The sequence below is a fragment of the Coturnix japonica genome, chromosome 4, assembly GCF_001577835.2.
Source record: "Coturnix japonica isolate 7356 chromosome 4, Coturnix japonica 2.1, whole genome shotgun sequence".
NCBI lineage: Eukaryota > Metazoa > Chordata > Aves > Galliformes > Phasianidae > Coturnix > Coturnix japonica.
Genome location: NC_029519.1, coordinates 54399296 through 54422177, shown reverse-complemented (window position 1 = coordinate 54422177; position 22882 = coordinate 54399296). Strand labels below are relative to the sequence as shown.

At 40.4% G+C, this 22882-nt stretch overlaps 1 protein-coding gene across 1 annotated transcript in view; it reads left to right on the top strand.

Annotated features, from left to right (window-relative positions):
- LOC107313674 (serine/threonine-protein phosphatase 2B catalytic subunit alpha isoform-like) overlaps positions 1-22882 on the top strand; it is a 77498-nt gene that overhangs the window by 5700 nt on the left and 48916 nt on the right. The gene's annotated exons all lie outside the window — the stretch shown is intronic.

The following is a 22882-nucleotide window of genomic DNA, read 5'->3' as shown; positions in this document are numbered from 1 at the left end:
ATGCGCTTGCTTAACGCTCAGGTTAGGATAACTTAGAAGAGAAATTGATGCTGGCTTGTTTTCTTGTGTCTAGCTGCTGTGTTCTTGTATCTCATGGACAAAACTCAGTTAATACTTCTAGTACCAATGGCTTCTGTCAGTTGGATGTTGCCTAGGTATTGCAGTCTTGTGTTTCTTGCGCTTTGTAAACTTGTGCCCGAGTGACTAATGGACAGCACTTGTTTTAAAGGATTGGGAATGTAGTAAGGAGAAATTTAAACAAAAGCAAAGTACAGTGCTTGACAGCTCTGCTTGTGTAATTAAGCTGGTGATTTATTTTGATTTGTGAGCTAAGTTTACCTCTTACTCATTAGGATAGTTTTGTAAATAAGACCTTTAGTTAAACAAGCCTTTTACTGCACGGCCGTAGAGAAAAACCATGCATGCACTGAAGGATGCCTTTCTTAGGCAGTTGATACTGCATTGGTGGGAGATTTTTCTCATGCTGTGGACTGATGTGAGGTGAGATGGGAGACAAACCTGCCTTATTTGTGTGTTTAAAATCCTTTTCTGCTTTTTAATTCCACACTGGCTAAAGCTTTCTGCTGCTACGTGCTCTTTTTGGCTGGGCCTGGTGAGAGAACTAGTGCTTTTGAATACCGCTGATGGTAGTGAGAAACTTGAAAGCAGAGTTCATGCCGGGTGTTATCAGCATTTAACTTCAGTGGAAAATATGAACCAGTGGAGGTAATTTTCCATAGGGGAATGTTGTACGGAGCAGTTGTTTCGTCTTTGCTGTTTGCTCCCAGATTTAACAGTATCTACATCCATTACATGCATCTCACTTAGAGATGATAGATGCTATGAGGTTATTCTTGCTTTTCTGTGTAGATCATGGCAAGGAGATTAAATAAGAAGTATGAAGTTGTACAGTCAAGTATATTTTACGTTTTAGGTAGTTCCGTGATTTAAGGCTTCCTAGTGATGTTGATGTGCACCATGTTGTGGGGGATGGTTCCTTTTTTACATCTTGAAAGAATATGGAGAGAAGTACTTCCTTAAGACTGTTTTAAGATACAAAGATACAGTTTTACTCTTTTTATTTTCTCAAGAATGTGCCATAAAAGAAGCCACAAGTTTCTGAAGTAACAGCCACTTCAAATCACCTTCATGAAAAGGTGCCTACTTACATCCTTTTATATGTGGTTTCAGGAGTCAAATGCGAGTTGCTGTCGTGTATCATTTCTTCAGCTGAATGCTTAAATCATTTCCTGTTCTGATAACCGGTCATTTACCTCGACTTTCCCCCAGGAAATATCTTTCTATGGCTTCTGAGTCAATAACGGTGAGATGCATCACCCCAATTCTAAAGATCACTTCAGTGTGTGTGCGGCCTTGTTTGTGTAAGGCCGTGTCTCAGTGGGGGCTCTGCCACTCAGCTTGGAGGTTGCAGTGTGTTAGTGCTGGAGTAGCCCAGGTATGTTCTTCTTGTTTAACTGCTGGATGGAGGAAGAAATAGAAGACCAGATGTGGAGAAGCAGGGACAATAAATAGTATGATGGTAAAATTTGTTGCTTATAAAAATCCAAACTATTCATTCCTACCTCATTTGCTCCCCCACCAGAAAGCTGATACTGTTGAAATGACACCTCCAGAGCTGTACCTCTCTGATGGCCATTTACATGCATTATAAACTATGTATTTTTATAATCATAGTTAGGTATGTTAACATTGATATGGCAACACCGGTGTTATGAGGAGGACATGACCATCTTATTTAAGATTTAATTGCAACACCAACACAATTTCTGGCTGATAACATTTGTACTTGGAACTGGAAAGGAGAAAGAGTGGGGTGGAAAGGCTTCAGAGGTTAATTTAGGGTGTTTGTGAGTGTGTTGTCCACATTGCATGTGCTTAAGGCATAGGTGGCGTTCTTTCCTTTTTACAGTGCATTTCATGAAGCTTTTGAAAACTCCATTTGATGGCTAACATTTAAACTTCTTTCTACTTAGAATTTCTACTGAATTTCTACTGCGTCTTCCTTTTAGTTTTAGGTCTTTTTTAAGACTTTGTTCCTTTTAAGATCCAGTAAGCTCTTTCTCCTCTTGTTGATGTTCCTTTCCTGCATTTCTCCCAACCTTTCTAACTAAGTATGTTGAAAAGCCAACTGCTGCCTGTTAGCAGTCATTGGGTTGCACGTACTTAGTGTGAGAGGTCACCAAACAGAACTTGTTTCCTTTGACTGTGCATCTGTAGGTGCCCGAGGAAGCATGTGAGAACAGGGGAAGTATATTATGACTCTTCCTCTGACTTGTGTTGTAATTCTGCAGCCAGCTGCTGACTCTGTGGCTTTCTTTTCAGCCGGTAGCTCCACTGTCAGTGTGCTGCTCAAGCCCTCCCCAACTTGTCACAGAAGGATGTCTATATTTTGCAGTTCAGCTGCTGCTTGCAGGTTGCCTAGCAGTAACACTGAAAGCTCACAGCATGACTGTTAGTTTTAACTCATGTAGCTTGCAAAGAGCTCTGAGAGCTAGCATAGATGATGGTAGTTTTGGTTAATTTAGGAAAAGAGGGAGTATAAGCACTCATGCTTTGCTGTCTGAGCAACCAGGCTCAGCAGTTAATTAGCACAGGAAGGTAATATTTAATGAAGGTAGTAACGCTTGCCTGAAAAGAACTGAAGTTCACCATGGGCGAGTGAACTTTAAAGCCTCCACTTTAAAATCTAAGCATGGGAGGTATAGAACCGCATAGAGATTATGCAAAATATGTGCCAGAGAAAGAGGTAAAAATGCTGCTGAAAATATGACTGCGCTGAATCTTAGCAGTAGTAATAGCTATTTTCCTATCTTACAGATATGCAGATATGAATGAATAAAATAATTCAAGTCTGCATTTTGTGGTTTTCCAAATTGAGAATTTTATTTATTATTATTATTTTTAATCCCATTAGGATAAAACTTGTACTGGTTGAAACAGGTATTGGTATGAAAATGTTACTATTTTCCACCACATTCCTTTTCCTCCATGCCATCTTGTACATATGTGTGCCTTAGGAATTTTGTTGCAGCGTGTTGATGTCAGTCAGTGTGCTTTCCTTGAGTTGCCCAGCATAGAACTGATGGACTGGAGGGAAAGATCACAAAATTGACTAGACGATCAAGTTAAAAACCTAAAGTAAGGTTACCCGACTGTGGTGGTAAAGGTCTCAACACGATCAGAATAGCTAACATCCAGCAGAGCAAATTGTGCTATAATGTTTTCTCTGATATTTGCCAATTACACAAAAATATCAGGCCTGAACAGCGTTGCCACAAGAAAGGAAGTGTGCTTTGACCTTGTGATTAGAATGGTGAAAATAACACGTGTTAATAATAGGTTACGCAGATGTGATGTTGCAGACAGTGTTTAACACTCACTCTGGGCATTGTTCAATAGACTTAATTAATAGAATCCCAACTACAGTTTTTTGGCCTAATTTAGCGTAACTAAGGTTTAACTTTTGCTTTAAGCATTTGTGACTGTCTTTGTGAAGGTGGGTTATGCAATTTTTTTCCCCTTGCTGATAGTGACAGCCAAGTAATTGTGTGGCCAGATAAAAGCCGAGTTCCGTAATTGTTCATGTTTTGGAGTACCCATCATTTGAAAAGAAATCGTTAATGGTCTAGATAAATGGCTCAAGGGGAGAAAAGGAGGCTCAGCCTGTCATCTTCTTTTTGCTTTTCTTGTTCGTGGGCTTTTTATCATTCTGTATTGTGGCTTTATGTTACTTGATATCAGGTCCCAGATCAGTTCCTATGAAAATGGGTATACAGCATGTCTGATTGTGTGGCATTCTTTCTGAAGTGTTTGGAATTGTTCTGGAATCATTTCTTAAAGTGGGAAACCTGGTAAAATAAATGTTCATTTTTTATTACTAACCAAGGACAAAGCAGCACAAGAGCTTGTGAGGTCTTTCTGGTTTACAGTCCTCTGTGGGTGATATCGAAGGGGAAGGCACATGGCTGGAGAGAAGCCCAGTGATGTATTTTCTCTACAAATGACATAAAATTGCATGAAATACTGTCTTTTGGGGTTCTGCAGGGAACGGTAGGCTCGCATAGTTTGTCCTGTTTTTTTTTCTATCTGTCAAAGAATAATGCTCCAGTTGAGACAGACATCTCTGAAAATTCTTTCTGCATCTGGGTTTCTTTCTTTTCTGCTTTCAGCTTCCTTTGCATGTGCTTTAACATCTTCATGGAAAACGTGGTTTGGTTCACGTATAGTGGTACAGTTAAGAAAACAAAGACAAGCTTCTAGGTGGCGAAACCTGCCCTCTTGATGGCCTCAGAGAAAACTTGTTTCATCACCTACTTCAGACTTGAGATACTGTTCTACTCAGCGCAGTTCTTTTCAACAGCAAATTTGGAACTTCTTGGCTGATTCCTGCTTTTGTTACTGCATAGAACAGATTTGATCATTTAATACATTTCACTTACCATCGTTCATTTCAAGGAGTTTAAAATAATGGACAGTTTGAATGGAAGGCTGTTCCAAGAAGAATCCCTTCCCGTTCCCCTGAAAACAAACAAAATACCAAACAAACACAATTAAAACATCAAGTGCAGCAATTTAAATAATTTTTTTAGTCTTCTTTCACAATGTTTGCCAGGTTTCAGTTTGATGTAGATTACAATGGTCGTACTGTGTTATGTTCTTTGAAAAAGTGCAACTGGTCATTAGCTACAATGACACCAACAGCTGTAGTACTTTATGATAACAGCTGGGAACAATCTAGTTCTCTTCAAAACCTTTTTTTTTTAGTGTTTCTTTCATGCCATTTTAAAGTAAGAAAGCAAGGTTTTTGTATTTATTCTCTATTTTCCAATAAGGATTTCATAATAGGCAATGGTGGCAATTAGGTATCAAAATATCGTGTTGCTGTTTGTGACTTGGAATGTTTCCCCTTGTGGGACCTGTTTCATAACCTGCTGAAAACTGCAGGAGCTGGAATCTTTTCATTAACTTGAGTAAACTGTGAATCAAGTGGTCATCCTGTGACTTACAGTTTTGGCTCTCCTTTTAAGTAGATGACTTCTATCTGTTTTAAACTGCTTTGCTGTACCTGATCTTAACTGGCTTTGGACAGGATGGCATTGTCTTTTATTTTCACAGTGAGTGAAGTGTACTCCTACTTTGCAGTGCTGTCTTTTAGCAAGTGAAAAGGAACTTGTATGTATGTAGCTGTTCTTCTTCAGTAATGGTTTGCTGTTTTATTGCTTTGTCTTCAGAAATTTGAGTCTACAATGTTTCCCATATGTGAATATACTTCGGTGCTTTTTATCACTGAAAAAATCTTGTAGATACCATTCTCATATATAAAGGCTTTTTGCCTGTGTGCTGCTCACTTAAAAATATTTTTTCTTTAACAAATGCTTATGGATTGCCTTAAGTAAAAGATAGTCTGCTTTGTTTAACTCAGTTTCTGATCTAACAGAGTAAGTCTTCAGTATTAAAATCACACAGGTAGTAGATGTACATAGGAGACGTGTGTCGTTTTTGAGTCATAGAATCATTAAGGTTGGAAGAGACCACTAAGATCATCTAGTCCTGTTATCAGCCCATCACCTGCAGTTCTGTTGCATGGAAGAAAGTGCACTGGGGTGGAGAAGCAGCGTGCTGGTGGCTGGAGAAAGGGAACGCAAGGGCATAGCAAGGTGGTTTTGGACATTCAGCTGGGGGATGTGGAGGAAGAAATGCAGAGCACAGTGGGTGAGGGCAGTGTTTTCAGAGCAGCAAAGAATTGCTCAAGGTGTCCTAGCTTGTTGATGAATGGAAAGCACAGAGCTCCTTTTAGGAGTGCTTTGTCTAATGAGTTACTGTGGACCAGGTGAACGTTGTAGCATTTTAGAGGTGTTTGTGTGCAGTGGGACAGGAAGTTAGGCATGAGCCACGAGGGAGCTTGACTTTATCTACAAGCGGAGAGCTGGTGAGGCTGCCTGGTGAAAGTTCTAGTTACTCATATACTTTGTGGGTGGATTTAGATTATCAGTGTATAATCTTTATAGTTTTTATCTTGGGAAACTTTTCTTAAGAAGTGCTTGCTGTCTGTACACTGCTAGTAGTAGAGTGGAAAGTAGACCTTATGAGCGTACTCAAAGAGGTTACTTCTGGTAGAAAAGACAGAACAGAAATTCGAAAAACAAACAAACAAACAATGGCTGCTCCCTGGGCAGCCATTCCAGTGCCTGACCACTCTCTGAGAGAAAAAGTTCTTTCTTATGTCCAATCTAAACCCCCTCTGGCACAACTTGCAGCTATTTGCTCAGGTCCTGTTTGTTGCCTGAGAGAAGAGGCCAAACCTCTCCTCATCGCAGCCTTCCTTTAGGAAGTTGTAGAGTGCAGTGAGGTCTCCCCTGAGCCTCCTCCACGCTAAACAATCCTATCTCCCTCAGCTGCTCCTCGTAAGACTTGTGCTGCAGACCCTTCACCAGTTTTGTTGACACATTCCAGGGCTCCGTGTCTTTCCTGTAGTGAAGGGCCTCAAACTGAACAAAATACTCGAGAGGCCTCACCAGAGCTGAGTACAGGGGGATGATCACCTCTCTGCTCCTCCTGGCCATGCTATTTCTAATGCAGGCCAGGATGCTATTGGCCTTCGTGGCTACCTGGGCATGCTGTCGGCTCATGTTCAGCCCAGCATCAGGGTTATTGTGGCCAAAGTGCAGGACCCATTACTTGACCTTGTTGAACCTCATCCTGTTCACCTCAGCCCAGTGGTTCAGATCCCTCAGGCAGATTGATGCTACCTCCCAACTTGGTGTCAACTGCAGGCTTACTGAAGGTACACTCAATCCCATCGTCAAGGTAATCAATGAGGATATTAAACAAGATGGGCCCCAGTACCGACCCCTGGGGGACACCACTTGTAGTCCAGCTGGACTTCACTCCATTATCCACTGCCCATTGGGCATGACCCTCTATTCAGTTCCTTATCCAAAGAAGGGTATAACTGTCCGTGCCACAGGCAGCCAATTTCTCCAGGAGAATACTGTGAGAGACTGTGTGCCTGCTGCCTCTTGTCTTGTTACTGTGCACTGCTGAGAAAGAGCCTGGCTCTGTCTACATGGTTTCCCTTCAGATATTTGCACATGTGCATAAGATTCACCCCCCCCCCCCCCCCCGCCCCCCCCTAAGCCTTTTCTCTGGGCTGCAGTCCCAGGTCTCTCAGCCTTTTCTCTGTTGAGAAATGCTCCAGTTGCTTAATCATCTCAGTACCCCTTTCCTCTGTTGGACTCCCTCCAGCTGCTCCATCTCCCTTGCACCAGGGAGCCCAGAACTGGACATTCTATGGCAGAACCAGGCTATCTGACTCACAGTTTTGTTTTGAAATGTCAAAGCAGGCAATCCCTGTGTGAAATTGAAATGCAAATACTAGTGAATTTATACATATAAAGAACTTGTACGTTAGGGAATAGCATGTCCTTATACTTTCTAACAAGGTACTTCTGCTTCTCTAGAGCTCTGAATCTCAGATGGTACCTGTCTCACTTGTAAATAGTCTTTGTTTACCACACAGGTGATATCACAAGATGAGGGAAAACACTCATTAGTGGATGTCTAAACTGTGTGCAACTTTTCGTACAATGTTGACTTCATTTTGTATCTTGTTTTCATGGATGCTACTTCACGGTAGGATATTTTTTGTTTAGTATCCTACCTGCTAATCTTAGAAGTGCTGCCAGTCAGAAGGTTTCTCTGCAAATATCTTTTTGGTTGTGATCCAGTTGCTATGGTTTCTGAATGTGAGGGAACTGATGTAGATGGAGTTCCTATAGGTACTCTTAAAGAATTTGCTAACAGTCTTCTGGGCTGCAGGAGGTCAAGGCAAGAGGTCCTTGTCCTCTTTTAGGCACTGGTGAGGCCATGTCTGCAATGCTGGGTCCTGGTCTGGGCTGCTCAGTATGAAAGAAATGTGGATATATTTGAATGAGTTCAAAGAAGGACCACAAAAACGATGAAGGGCTGGAGGATCTCACATATGAAGAGAGGCTGAGAGAACTGGGGTTCTGAGAGAACTGGGGCAGGGAGTTAAACATGGTGACCTCTAGAGGTCCCTTCCAACCTAAATGATCCTGATGGTCTTTCAGTAAGCTCTTTAAGATGGATGATTAAAATGCTGTATATCAATTTGTAGGCCTTTTGACAAAATCCAAGAGTAGAAATCTTTCTTCCTTAAAAAAGAATGGCTGTATCTGCTAAGGAGATATTTTCCAGGAAGAATGCTCTGTGTGATTATGAGGATCCGCCATAAAAATAGTTATTTTTACTAGCAACAAGATAAATGATAAATAAAATTTCCCAATGCATCATATATTGACACATCCATATGTAGATGGTAGTGTTGTTGGCAAAACATTGGCATAGATCGCTCTTGATGAGTTTCAGATATTTCTGAGCATGTATAGCCCCAGAGTTTGTTATAACTTGAAAGCAGGGACAGAAAGTATGGACAGCTGTAAGAAAAATGGGAAAGACTATGAATATTTCATAGTCATTACCAAGGATTCTGACATCATCAGGAAACTTCCTTCTAGTAATTAGAAAATGGACCTATCTTTTGCTAGTTCCTGCTTTATCTGATCATTTCAAAGTGGCATGAAGATTAAAACTGAGGTTAATGACAGTCAGTTTAAAAGCTTTGAAATTTGTAGTAATAAAGACTTCGTCTTTCAGCTTGGAAGTTGTCTTTTTGTTGCTATCTTATGCTTTATTTATTTGTGAAGATGCATATTTTCTTGTAAGGCTGTTTAGGAAACACCTGAATGTTGCACGTGTAAAGGTCAAATTGGACTTTTGATAAGTATTGGTGAATATTGGTGATGTGGAACAAGACGCATCTGGAAGAGTTTGACTGTGTCAGAACTGCGGTGACTCCTTCAGAAAAATTACTAATACTAACCTAGGAGTTCTGAGCAACTTCTCTAGATGGAATCACCTTCATGGATAATTAATCTGGATAATGAACTTTTTTTTTTTTAATAATGAAAATGTAGCTTCCATGTATTGCTTTGTTGACTAGATGTATTTGAAGAAATCAATGCACATCTAAATACTGTAATTTGATGTGTGAATTGCCTCAGTGCTCGTGTAGATCATAATATATGTAGGTAGCTCTACAAGCAGTTTCTCCTTTTTTTTTTTTTTCCCTGTGGAAAAAAACAACAGACACAAAGAGAACAATAACACTATTTGATAGAGCAAATTCTCAGCTACAAAACGTTGTTTTTCAATGTAGTCACCACCATTAGCTATGCATTTTTGCCAGTAATGAGCAAGAGCCCACATTCCAGACTCATAAAAGATCTTCCCCATAGGAGGTGACCTACTGTCACCACTGCTGAAACACATCTCTTAGGACCACGGTCAGCTCTCATTCATTGTTTGGTCTCCATAAGTGTTCAACAAGCATTGGTGAATGTCAATGGGTGCCATTTCTTCCACGCAGAGGAATTCAGTGATGCCCCTTTGGTTCATATGCATTTCTATGTCAGACCCAGTTTGTCAGACTGCCCCTCTGCTGCTGTCTATCGCAACAATAACAAGATGTAATGGAATATTGTTGGAAGATTCAACCCCTACAGCCATACCACCACCATCTGATGTTGCTGGCTGGCGTTTAAAAAAAAAAACACACACAGAAGAAGCATTACTTCTGGAGCAGTCATCATATAATAAGACCATGCATTGCTATGATAGAAGTGCGTTTACTGTCTTTGCAACCTACAGAACAACTGGAAAAAGACTTGCTAGTTCAACTAACAAATCTTTGGCCTGCGTATTTGTTAGTAAAAAAACCTCATGTCAGAAGATGGGTTTCCAGGGAGAATTACTGGTTTGAGAAGAGGGAAGCAGGATGCCTTGAGGATACTTGTGAAGAAAAGGCTGGAGAAAATGTCAGGTTGAATGTAAACACTGCAACCTGGAAGGATCTTACTGGCTACCAGACAAAGCGAAAGAGCTGAAGAAGTGCTTTGAATAGATGTAAATGAAGAGCAACCAAGAAGCTCAACAACCTGCAGGTGCTGGTAGTAGCAAAAATGCATTTACCTTCAGCTTCAGTGGAAATTCCAGCAGTGGTTCTTCTAGCTATGCTGCAGGGCATTTCTCCTAAATTGCTTTGACAGTTATGCCCTCCTTTGTTCAGGCCCTGCCAAGAAAAGACTTCTTAGCAAGCGTGTACCTGTCAGTCACAAATATTTCACCAGAGGAGATTGTTTTTATGGATAACACAGAAAAGTTCTTAAGGGTGACTGTGGAAGAAAAGTTATCATGTAGATGTTACGGCATTTATTTACGAGGAAAGGCATGTGATGGTAGTGTTTGTTGAGAATCTGCTGTACCCTGATGCTGTGATATATTGAGCAAGATTAGAAGCTAACCTCAGCTTGTGCCGTGCTTTATCTGAAGCCAAGGAGCAAGCTCCTTTATCAGCCACATTAAAAATTCAACAAGACTTTATAGGGCCCCTTTTATTTATTTATTTATTTTCCCTGAATGTAAGACAACTGTGCAAAGGTAAAACCAAATGTAATTGGGGTCAGCATTTAAACTACCTCCCTAACCAAAAAAGGCTTTTAAGATGCCAAGTTTTGGCTTGGTTTGAAGAAAATATTCAGTGGCAATAATGGCACTTCCGGTGCGCACAGCAGTGAAGTGAACATGAAGGCTCAGTGAGATCAGATAGCTCTCTCTGACTAAACAGGTCACAGAATCCTTTCACAACTGTATTTTAGCTACAGAATGAATCACCTCAGCCTGAATGTGTTAACCTAGTATCATGGATTATGATAATAACATTCCTTTCAGGGCGTTTCCCTTCCAAGCATCTCTCTTCTTTTTCTTTTTTCTTTTATTTTTATTTTTATTTTTATTTTTATTTTTATTTTTATTTTTATTTTTATTTTTATTTTTATTTTTTTAATGCTTAATGGTGATTTTCTAAAGAGTGTCTATGAATATGGGATTACTATGTGGCAACCATTTTATTGCAGGAGCCCTTGTTGAAAGATGTACATTTTTGCACCTTCTGGACATGCATAATTGGATATGTTGGAGAGCATCTGCCAAGATCTGTCAGGCTTTCTCAGTGAAGGATGAGTCTTCTGGAAGTTTCAGTAGGCTGAGGATCTAGGAAAGAGCAGACTGGATTAGTTCTGAAACCCTGTGCTGTGGGAGGCCAGGAAGGAGCAGGCTGAATTTATTGCTGATGCAGTATGCAGCAGTGCTTAGAAATAATACTGCTCAGAGCTGGGGAAAAACTTGGAGATGGAGCTGCTTTCCCATTTCTTCAGTGCTGTTTGCTGCAAGGTTATCCTTCAGCCTTCTGTTGCTTTGTTGCCATATGAATAACAATGTACATTATTTCTACAAACCTAGGGGACTTGGTGTTCTGTTTTGTTTTTGTTTCTTTTTGTTTGTCTGTTCACTTAAAAAGGAAGACAGTTACTTCTCAACAAGCTCACATTGGAACAGTCTAATTTAGAGCTACGCTATTCAGAGTGAACTTTACATGCAAGTAGTTCAAAGGAGTAGTTTGTTTGATGTGACCTTCACTACCGAGGAGTGCTGAGTATGATAAATGGACTGGAGAGAAGGGTTATTTATTCATGTGTGTGCATCTATTGCATTATAAGAGAGTCTGTTGAGTGGGTGGTTTCTCCTGAAAGACACCATAAGAAAATGGGTCCACATAGGTGATGCCATTGTACAAGGCAGTATTGTAGTACAGTGAAAAGCTGTTACTGATACTAGCAGCTGCGTCAGACCTTTACTTCTGAACTGGAAGTAGGGACAGTTTGGATGTTTGCTATTGAGCTGTAAATACCATCTTATTACTGGTTTGTTTCTGACAGAACAGCGTCCTCGATCTGTGCATGTGTCTGCAGTTCTGACTCATCGGCTTTGTAACCAGGGGAGAAAGTCTTCCAACCAGACCCAGACTGGTGTGAAAGGTGCTAGGAGATTACTTGGTTCTCTTGTCAGCTTTTGACTTCCAGTGTAAATGGAGAAATAATGTATGAAGCTGTCTGGCCGGGTAGGTCTTACAGAGGCAATTGTCTTCATGTGTTGTGCTATATGCAGGCTAGACTTTAACCTAAACTCTTGAGAAATTTCTTGGCCTTTTTCACCTCAGAAAATACTTGGGTTTCACACTGCCAGATCCTACTGAAAAGGAATTAACTTGTTCCTGAAATAACTCAAATGAGTTATTTGATGATCTTTTAGGTCTTTTCCAACCTTGGTGATTCTATGATTCTATTTACTTCTCAGAAGGGTGGTCAGGCACTGATAAAAAATTAGAAATAGAAAAATGCCTACAGCTGCGAATGACTTTTTTTCTTTGTATGCAAATTTGGACTTCATGGGAAAGAGGATGTTACCTTGTTTGGGTAACCTAGATGATTGAAACCTATGTTAATTTGTCCTGTCTAGTGTTGTACCCTTCTTCCCTACCAAGAGCATTGTGATGACTGGAATGCATGTTGTCAACTTCTGTAATCAGGGTACTTCAAATATTTACAATGCTGTGATTACCAGATAACTTCTTACATGCACATGCTTTAATATTTTCTGCCTTTCGAGTTTACTTCCTGGTTTGTCTCCTACTGTAGTTTTTTTCCTTGCATTTAACCTAAGCTGGCTGGCAAAATGAATAAAGTAAAAACCTCTCGACCTCCCAGCTGATGGTTCACCATTGAAATACTTAATGGGATTTTATTTTTTTTAGTACATGGGAGCAACTGTGCCAAAACTTAATCTTTTTTGTAGACCAAACTCCCCCCTCAAGTGTCTGCTGGGCTGGAGGTACCAGATTATGTACAAGGAAGACTCTGCTGAGAGATTCAAACCTAGTAATAATAGTAAAAATTCAGTAAATGGGTTTGAGCAGCAGGAGGATGAATCCGACTTCACTGGAGTGGGCTGTGACTGGAAGGCCATCTCAAATGTCTAGGACCAACCTATGAATAAATGCCTGCCTTTATTTGAGTAGATATGGGCAGCAGAGGAATTCCAGCGCAAGACTTGGCGGTCTGGTACGTCTCCTTTCTGTTGTGTTTTTGATGTGAACTGTTGGTGCCGTACTTGAGTGAAAAAAAGCTTTGTTTACAGAAGCCACTCAAACTTCTTGTTTCAGACCCTGACAGTCAATCCAGTGGGAAGTAATAACATAGCCCCAAACTATTACAGCTGTAATCTTTCTTTCCTGCTGGGCAAAGTTCACAGAAAACCGTCTAAAACCTGGCTACAAACTCATTTAATTGAATCTCATATTTTAAACTGGGCATATGTTGGATTGAGTCCAGGGCATGAAACTGGAGAGGATTTGGTGGCAGTAATAGACGATGTTCTCCTATAACTGGATTGTCAGGCATCTGTTTTCTGCCTCGGAGGAGGCAGTGTGAAAGAATGTGCCCACCCAGCGATAGGCAGAAGAAACTTCAGTCTTGAATTGCTCCTTGCTAGGAATGTTTTAGATGCTGTTGGAGCCTGCAGCTCCGAAACGAGGCTTTGTGAGTGGGTTTAGTCCTCTGGCACAGGAGGACATGGCCGTTGCTAGGCTGAAATTGTGGAAGAAAGTTCCTGTTTTTCCACTAGAATTAAGGGTGGCCTTAGACATTGTGCTCTGCACATCTGTATGAGGCACATTTAACTTCCCCTTCTCTTGTGCAGTCTGGCCTTTTTCTTTTTAATAGCTAGATGCTTTGTAACTCCTAACAAAACAAAGCACTCTTTTTGCTTGCCACTCATTGTAGAAAGGCAAAGAGTTTAGACCTCAGTTTGCAGCTGCTGATCATTGTTGAATTCAGGTCAGGCTTTATGGGAAGAAGGATGATGCAAGAACAAGAAGCGAAGAGAAAATAAATATTTATAGAGACATGTCATGCCTGCATATGTGGTGATCTAACCTCTGTCTTCCTTCAGAACTCAGGAACTCTCTGTTCATCTCTGCCTTCTCTAGTCACCTGGCCCACACCATCTGCTATGGAGTCAGTCTTAACAGCTTTTAACAGTTTTTTAGCTGTCTGAGAATTTTCTGTTTCCCCCCTTTTTTTTTTTTTTTTGTTCGAGTTTTTGGTTTTGATTTGTGAGTCTAGTCCCTTCTTGCAGACCTTGCTTGCATGGTGATGTATATAAAACACCTGAAGGGTGTGCTTGTTTTGGTTTGTTTTTTTTGTTAAAGAATAGTGGAAGCAAGCCCACTAGTTCTCCCAGAAGGAAAGCTCAGCAAGGTCAGTCATGCATCTGTAGCTTCTCTTTTGGTTTTGTTCCTTTCTAGGCCTTGTGAAAGATCCAGGAAGATTTGACATTAATTAGTCCTAATTTCCTCTTGTGCAGAATCCAATCCATTATGTATTTCGATCTTTCTTACAATACACCTACATAATGGAAGCCTACATACTGCAAATGTAACTTAACTTAAACCATGCAGTAACTGGTCTCTCATTTGTTTCATCTTCTTGTGACGTTATTGTCTCATGGGATATGTAATGAAGGTTCACCTTAACAGTATAGCCATTGGTTATTTGGATGTTTTTAAGAAATACTATGCTATATCTTCATATCTATCTGTGGAATACTATTCAGGTTTTGAGATGTGTGTGGTTTTTATTGGGGGGGCTTTGAAATGTGCAGAAGTGCTTGAGGAGATAATCTACAGAAAAGGGGAAGAGTGGAAAGGGGCAACACAGTATTTTCTCTGCTGGTTCTCTACCAGTTTATTTTCTTTCAGTTTTCATTTTCAGTCAGGCCAGTTATCAGGAGGTTACGTTTCTCTGTTTCTGTCTATTCTAATGCAAGTTGGCATTCTCCTTCTGTTGTCTGTGCAGGTTACCAAAAGAAGAAATGGATCATGTGGCTTCATTAGGAGTTAACACGTGTCGAGATCCACAGCAAACTTTCTCTTTGAAAATGCACTTAATTTTACTGGAGTTTGATGACATTAGACATCAAAGTAAATGACAATATAAATTCTCTTTAGCTGTCTAGTACTCTAGCTAATATGCAAACTGTCTGTCATTTTGCCTTCTTTGAGACACAAAGAAGAAACTCTTCCCTCTCTGAAGTCCACAGGTGCTCAGTGGCTTTCCCATGGGTTTGCAGTAAACCAGCAATGTTTGTCTCCCAGGTTGCAGCCAAGTTCCCCAATCTGCTCCTTCAACACTGTGCTGAACATAGTGCCATCTGGTGCTAGCCCTGCAACAGAACAGTTTGGTCTGGCATATACCTGCTTTGCTTCATTGCTTCTGGCCTAAATTGAAGCACTTATTTTATCCCCGAGGTACACAATCCTTCTGTCCCCAGCTGGGATTCCATTGTAGGAGCAAGGATTCATCTTCAACTGTGGATCTGAATCATTACCGTGAAGCTTGGCCTTTTAAATACATTCAGATGTTTTTTTTCTAGTTTTAAGAGCAAGTCTCTTCCAGAGTAGTAGTTCCTTTTTCCTCATTTTTAACTGAGATACTTGTAGCTTTTTAATAATTTTACATAAAATGGTAAAATGTAAAGTAGTTGAACTGCTCACAGAACAGTACTTTGTCATTTGCAGTATTTATCAGTAGTCTGTTGGCTTTTTAAAACAAAAACAAGGAGAACCACAGCAGCTTTTGCTTTTGATCCCATTCTGTGATCTAATTTGATCAGAATCCAGAGTGTCCCTGGCACAGGGAGGCAGTCAGGAAAGGGTGGGAATGTCTCCCTCAGACAGCGGTTCAGGTGTGCAGTCACAACTCCCCAGTGATTTTGCTGTATCTTAAGAACTGTGTGTGCATTGCTGTTACATCCTGAGACCTTGAGTATGTTCTTAGGCGCTCTGCCAAGCAGGGAGAATTACAACCTAGGAAACTGGTTAGATTCCAGTATGGTTTGCAGTCCTTGGTAGCTACTTTGGTTCTGTACAGCAGTGACCAGTTAAAAGTATCGTCTGAAAAGACTGTTAAAATCCAAGAAAGTTAAGAGTCTTTTTTTTTCTTAATACATATTTCCTAAGGCAAAGTGATTATTCTATAAAATCTGAATATCTTGTGCTTGTTTTTCTCCCCTTAGAAAACATACATGAAGTTCATAGAAGAGCTGTGCATGGAGAATATATTGCTCTCTGCTTTTCTAAGGGACAGAGCGGCATTATGAATTTGAAGTGCAATCAATTGACAACATTAGAGAGGACAAGTAATAAATAATTCCTTGTTCACCCTGGAGGGTGTTGACAACAGCTTAAAAAGAACAGTTTTGCATTTCAAGCAGAAGTCAAAATTGCTATTTGTAACAGCGTGTGTCTTCTGAAAAAAGGAAGTTTGTTGGGTCTTTTTGCAGAGTGGACTGTTCTGTAGGTGGGAGGTGTTGGCTTACAGGACAAGCGTCCAGAGAAGGAACACTGTTGTGTTTTACCTTTCCTTCCACTTTGTCTCTTGCTTTTTTCCCCCTTCCTTTTTAACTGAACAGTGTTGATTTGTGACATGATCTGAAACACAGTGAAAACAAAGTGTGCTGACAGGTTGGCATTCTTTGAGATTTGCTGCCAGAAGGCATTTGGAAAAATACCTAGTCCTAACATGTACAAAACCTCAGATCAAATGCTCTGCAGGAGGCTGCTTTCCTTTTGGTTATTATTCAACAGGGGTGAATAATTGTAAGTGTTCGACCTGAAGTGGGCTGTCAGTGCTGCTGTCCTTCTGGGGACATTATAGTGTGCTAAAGTAGAAAACACCTTGGGTGGGGTTTTCTTTCCTTCTGCATTTCTATAAAGTCACGGTGATTTTGTGCATAAGCCAGCTTTTCATTTAAGCTTGCAATCAGCTGAAGTGGATATTTATGGATATTTGTCTAAATAACTCCTATAGAGATTTTTGAGTATTTTATGGAGAAGCAAATATTTCAAGTCTTAAGCCTGCTGGACTGGCAATGAGTGGAAACAAACCTTTCTTCAGACTTGACTATTAAAGTATTTGCTTCATCTGTATAAAGATTGTTTTGCCTTTGACTTGACTAGTACATCTGATGAGTTCTCTGAAGGATAGTGGTGCAAGCAGCCAAGAGGTGTTGCTAGGTAAGATGGCTTAGCATGGCCCACGTGGGCTTGTTGCAAGAAAGCCTTTAAGCCTTTTCATGGAAAGATGGCAAGCTTGCAGTCAAGTCTTCACAGCTCATAGGCTTGTTATTTTCCTTTTTTTCCTTATTTCTTAATTTTATTTTATTTTTTCTTTCTTACTGACGCTGGTTTCCAGTGTAGCCAAAGAGTTCCTTGTAACATGTACCACTGAAGCTAGCTGTGCTGCTCCCCATATCAGCAGCCTTCCTGTCTTAATGTATCAGATAAGCATAACAGTTTATAGAGGACTGAGGAAATTCACTTAAGGACTGGTAAACATTGTTTGCCTTATCTCTGTTAACCTAAACAATTTCTCTAAATGGCTGGTGGTAAATGATCCCAGCTAAGTTCTATTAAAATAAAGTATTTGATTTAAGATTAGTTTAAGAGGCCAGAGAGAGTATACTCATCTGTGATGGCAAGTTTGCAGATAAATCAAAAGATCATGTACGGGTGGTCTCGAGTCAGGCTGATTAACTATATTATCAGTCTTAAGCTTAAATGGAAATACTGTGGCTTCTTTTCCTTTGGCTCGTTTTTGTTCTTTAAAGGTCAGATGTTTTTCCAGAAGCGCATGATCTGATGGCTCACGGGGGACAGCAGGAATTGTAAGAGATTCAGCATCCCCTCAGAACAGTCTGCAGAGTTGGAGTTTGTTACGTTGTCAGTTTTGAGAAGCTGGGCTGGATGGAAAGGATTTTTCCTGCTGACATCTCATTTGCTGCTCTGTGGTCAGCTGGAAGGATAATGAAGAGATATGATGCCTTTGCTATGGGGAAGATACAACCCTTGACATATTCTTGTGAAGGCTATAGAAAATGACCTGTTTTCTCAGGATCTTGTCTGAAACTGAGCACAAAGTGCTTGTTCAGCAATGTAATGTTGTGCTTCTGATAGTGCTGCCGGGTCTTGTTCAGCTCCTGAAGTCTTGCTGATTAATATGTAGGAGTCACAGTTCTTTTTGGCTTTAAATTTGTCATCCTCTTGCTTAATCTTCCTGCTATTAAATGCTGAGAGCACCTCTAGCTGTTTTCTTGCTTTCCTTGAGTTGTGAAATCCTTCTGATTTTATAATTAGTGAAAAGTGTATTTTAAAGAAATTCTGTAGCCACCTGTGCTTCTGGAGGATAGGAGGTGACTGCCTGTGGTTCTGAATGATTCGATATCAGTCATCTGTGGGCTGAGGATGCCTTAAGTGCTGCTTATGTGAGAGGAGATGCTGCTGGTGGTCAGCTTCCTCCTTTAGTCACCTGCCGTTCAGATGGAGCAGCTTTGGCATTTCTGGTGCTGTTGCTGTATGCTCGGTTACAGAACGCAGGCCAAGAGAATTCACTGGAAGGCTGCAATGGCCTGTTGTTCTCTATTTGCTGTAGCATATCTGTCACTTTGAAATGCTTCTGTGGAAGAAGCAAGGAAGAGATGAGCTAAGTCTTTTGAGCCTCCACTTCCAGCAAAAAAAAGCTTGCTAGCTGATGGCCAAAACATGCAGTTGTTTAATCTGTGTTGCAAGGCCAAAGCCACAATAATTAGTATGGTTAAATATCTATCTGAAAATGTGGAATTTTAAGACTACTTAGAATATCTAAGATCACATCCAGAGGCCATGAAGTATAGTGATCTTTAAATCGCAGATGTGCTATTTCTTGTCCCTTTTTAGCGCTTTCTGTGTATTTGAAAATCCACAATAATGTCTTGAAAAGATTATATTGGGCTCAACTTATCAGCTTTTTAAGTCACTAAATGCAGTGTATGAACTTCACTACTCTCCAAGATGAAGTGTGCAAAAGAAGTCGCTAAGATTTTCTGAAATCACTAGAGCAATATTCAAGCTTGCTATAATCTAGGTTTGCCTTTCAAATTCAGTATTCTGTACTTCTTTATTTCTAGAAATATTTTCCCCCTATGCTAGACAGTCCTGAAGTGATACAGAGGTGCGCCAGTTTGCACTTCAACATTCGTCTTTGGAAGGGACATTACCGTGCACATCTTACCACTGTTGTAGCACGAGTTTTCTGTAGCCATCTGCAGAGCACAGACTTTTATATTCTTAAGAAACAATTCTTACTGCTGCATTAATGCAGCAGCGAGGATGAGGAATCTGAAAATAGATCCAAATCCGAATCTGTGGGTAGGAGCGTGTTTTAGGTGTTTTTATTTAAATCTGAAGTCTTGAGACAAACAACTTCAGTGACTCCAGCACTGCTCAAAGAGCAGCAAGTTGGAATTAACCAGACATGCTTCCCCCACTGATATTTAGAAGCCAATGGCAACCCCTCCTGCTGTTGGTGATCGGATGAATTTCACTCGGTTGAAATTCCTTGTACTGTTCTGGCTGGACAGTTGCCTGCTGTCCTTGTATGGTGCTCTGCCCTCCCCAGTGAAGTCTTTTCCATCTTTCTAAGGGCTGGAGGATTTGGTTACTTTGTTTGTAGGAGTCTTCCATAATCCTGAAGATCTTGACTTAGAAGTTGAAGGTCAGAAATTTCCTTCCTTCCTGCTTCGACTTATCTTTTCTTATCTGCTGTTTTCCTGTGTGTGGGGGAGGGGCAAAGATTAAAATAATTAGTTTGGTCATTAAAAAGTAAACAAACGAGGAAGTCTGACAACTCTGTGATAATTGTTTGAATGATTCATTCATAAAGTTATCTTCCTGCAAGTTGCAGGTGGAAAAGCCATCAGCATTGAAAGATCTGTCCCAGGTTGGGGTTAGCAAAATGAATGGATACAAACGCTAACTGCTTTATCGCCATACATTCCCTGTACATTTTAGAGCAAAACATCCTTGGTTAATACGGTTCTTTTCTGCATGTGAAAGGATAGCAGTGAAGAATTAATGAAGTTACAGTTTTGTTTTACAGGTTTGTCCATCCAGGTTGAGCTTTTTAGCATCACATTCTCTTTTTAGTGTTCCAAAGAACTTGGGCTGCAGAGAACTTGCATTAGCCCTAATGATTGGTGCCTTATGAGAATTGAGTTTTACTACAGAGCCTATATGTAATTCGTATATCTGAATTCTTAAGCGGAGGAAAGAGAATGAAAATAATTCACAAAACAGCTGACCAAAAAGTACTGCTTTCTGTTGAACTTGCAACCCTGGCAGAACTTCTCGTATTCTCTTCTTCAGTCACTGACTTTACTTCCTTTTGAAGTACAGAAGCGATAATGATAGAACTTGTATTTGTACTGCACTTGCAGACTTTGTGTTTTGTTTAAAAGTGTATCTACTAGGTTTTCTGTGGTAATGTGTCAGAGTGGTGGTTGTGCTTCTCTGATGCTATAAGAACAAGTAAAGAGTTTATTGATAGTGCTCAGAAGAACTGATTGAAATGCTTGTCCTCTTCATAACTTTACCTGTCTTTTTGTGTCCCATTGGGGTGCCGTGACACCAAAACCAGAACAAATGTATTTATCCCAGTCTAATAGAGGATCAATTAAATATGCAACTTGTGGTATTCCAGAATAGCACGTCAAGGGCATCATCTGCTCATTTTGGCCTGCCTTGCAGTGGCGTGAAAGAGAAAGTCCTGAAATCCTTCTGCTTGTCATGTTTTCACCCCTTGTTTATTCTCATTCTGTGCCAAGACCTGGATCTCATGGTGAATTCTGAGGGAACGTTTGCAGGACGTATATAATGACTGAAAAGCTCGGCTTCTTCTGAAAGATGGGGTTTGTGTTTCTTTTGGGATGCCTCTTTTGTTGCCTAGTCCTGCATCAATACCAGGTCCCATCTTTAGTGAGCTTAATAAAATCTGAATAGTTCATGCAGTTCAAACAGGTGATTGACAAGTGTTCTTGGAATTTCTGTGGTTGGTAAGATGGCTACTTGCTAAGAATTAAAACAAACCTTTTAAAAACCCATAGCAGAAAAAACATTTCAGTTAGAAGCACACTATTCTTAGGGCGTTTTGTTTGTTGTTGTTTTTTTTTTGCCAGTAGACTTTCAAACCTTGTTAAACAGAAGCGTAGCGATAAGAAATAGAAACCATTGAAAAGGAAGACAGTACTCATGTGTTTCCTGTTTTATCATTATGTTGTGTTTAACTTAATTTGGCAGTGGTGAGATTCACATGACCCAAAACATCCTTTTGAAATGAGTTTGCCAACTTATATGACTGTTCATTAGTTCTGTGTTTTGAAGAAATCCAGAGTGCGTTTATTAAGAAACTTACTTTCCCCTATGATAGAGTGTATTGTGAATATATCATCTATTGCTGTAGTTTGCTTAAATGAAATGAAGTGTGGATGAACTGAAGTTACTAGGTTGTCCTTGTACGTTTTGGCACCTAAGGAGTAGCATTTGTTTATGTATTGCTCTTATTGAATCTTACTGGTATGTTACTATTTTTTCTCTAGTTGTCACTCTTGCATGAAAGGGGGGAAATGTGCAAAACCTTGAAAGTACAGAATAGCTACAGTGTATGCGGTTGTATACACTGATGTGACTTCTAAGCCAATGTTTTCTGGTGGATACCACTTTTCAAATAGATTTCAGTACTGTGGAGACATTCAGCAGTGAGGTAGGAGAAAGGAGGCAAGTTGTGTTGGGATTCTTCGAAAGATCAAGGCTTTCCATATCCTCCCTTGTATGCATCCCAGTTACTCCTTGACTCTGTCTCTGGCTGAGATGTGGTGCCTGGCATCTTTTCCCTTGCTTATGCTCAGTTCTGTTGTTTTCCAGTGCAAAGAAGCTTGTGAGTGGTGCTGGCAGGATGCGTGCTGAGCAGTGCCACAAGGCTGGGCTCCTTTCTGTGAAGAAGAGGGGCCCATATATGCCACACACTGGAAGGTGTGAGGGGGGTTCTGAGTAGTGTATTGAGCTAAGAGAAGGGATCTCATTAACTTACTGTTGTTATAAATCCAAAGGATTGTTAGGTAGGCAGTAGCACCAATAATGGGCATTGCAAGGAAGAGCTGAGTATTCATGAGCAGACTAAAAAGACTGAAAGATACGCACAGTTTCTGAAAAGGCTGGCACTTGTCCTGCCGAAGCGATCTGTATGGTGTTATGGTAGCCTGCTGATACTACAGAATTTTGGTAGATTAACCTGCAGGTTGTTTATATAGATGTTTTTGATGTTTTTTTTTCCTCTAAGGTTCAGTAATTTCAACTGAAGGTGTAGGTCTTTAAATGAAATTATTTTGGTCTCTGTTTACAAAGCTTGCGTGGCGTTCAGGCTGAAGATAAGTTGCTATTTTTGGACTTAAGTGTTAAGTTGTTTTTTTTTGAGTAACTTGGAGAATATGAAATACGTCTGCAGTCAAGTAAAGAGTCTTCTGTTCTGTGCAGGTGCATTCTGGCTTTAAGGTAGAAGGATCCTTTAGTGTGATTATATTAGCTCTGTTGTTGTGTATTTGGGAAGCCTTTTTCTTTCTCACCCCTCCTCCAACAGTTCCCTTCTAAGGGAGTGCATGGCTTCAGCAGAGTTGCCTTACATCTGAAAACTTGGCAAAGAGTCTGCAGCTCATACATTTCCATTCCCAAACAGGGACGACTTCTCCAAATATCTTTCTGGTTTCTGCTTAATTACTGCCTTTGGCCACAAGAATGTTTTTTAGGACAGTAAATAGGGATATGCATTTAAAGATATACCCATTCAGACTCTGACCGCTGAAGAGAAGGTCGGCATGTAGGAGTCTATCAACAAACTCAGCAAGGAGAAAAGCATTCGCAGTGGTGAGCTGAGACTGGCTTGGTAGCACGCACACTGAAGAAATGTTTTCTTTCTCTTGCCTGCATGATGACAGGCAGCACACAGTCCACTGAGAAATT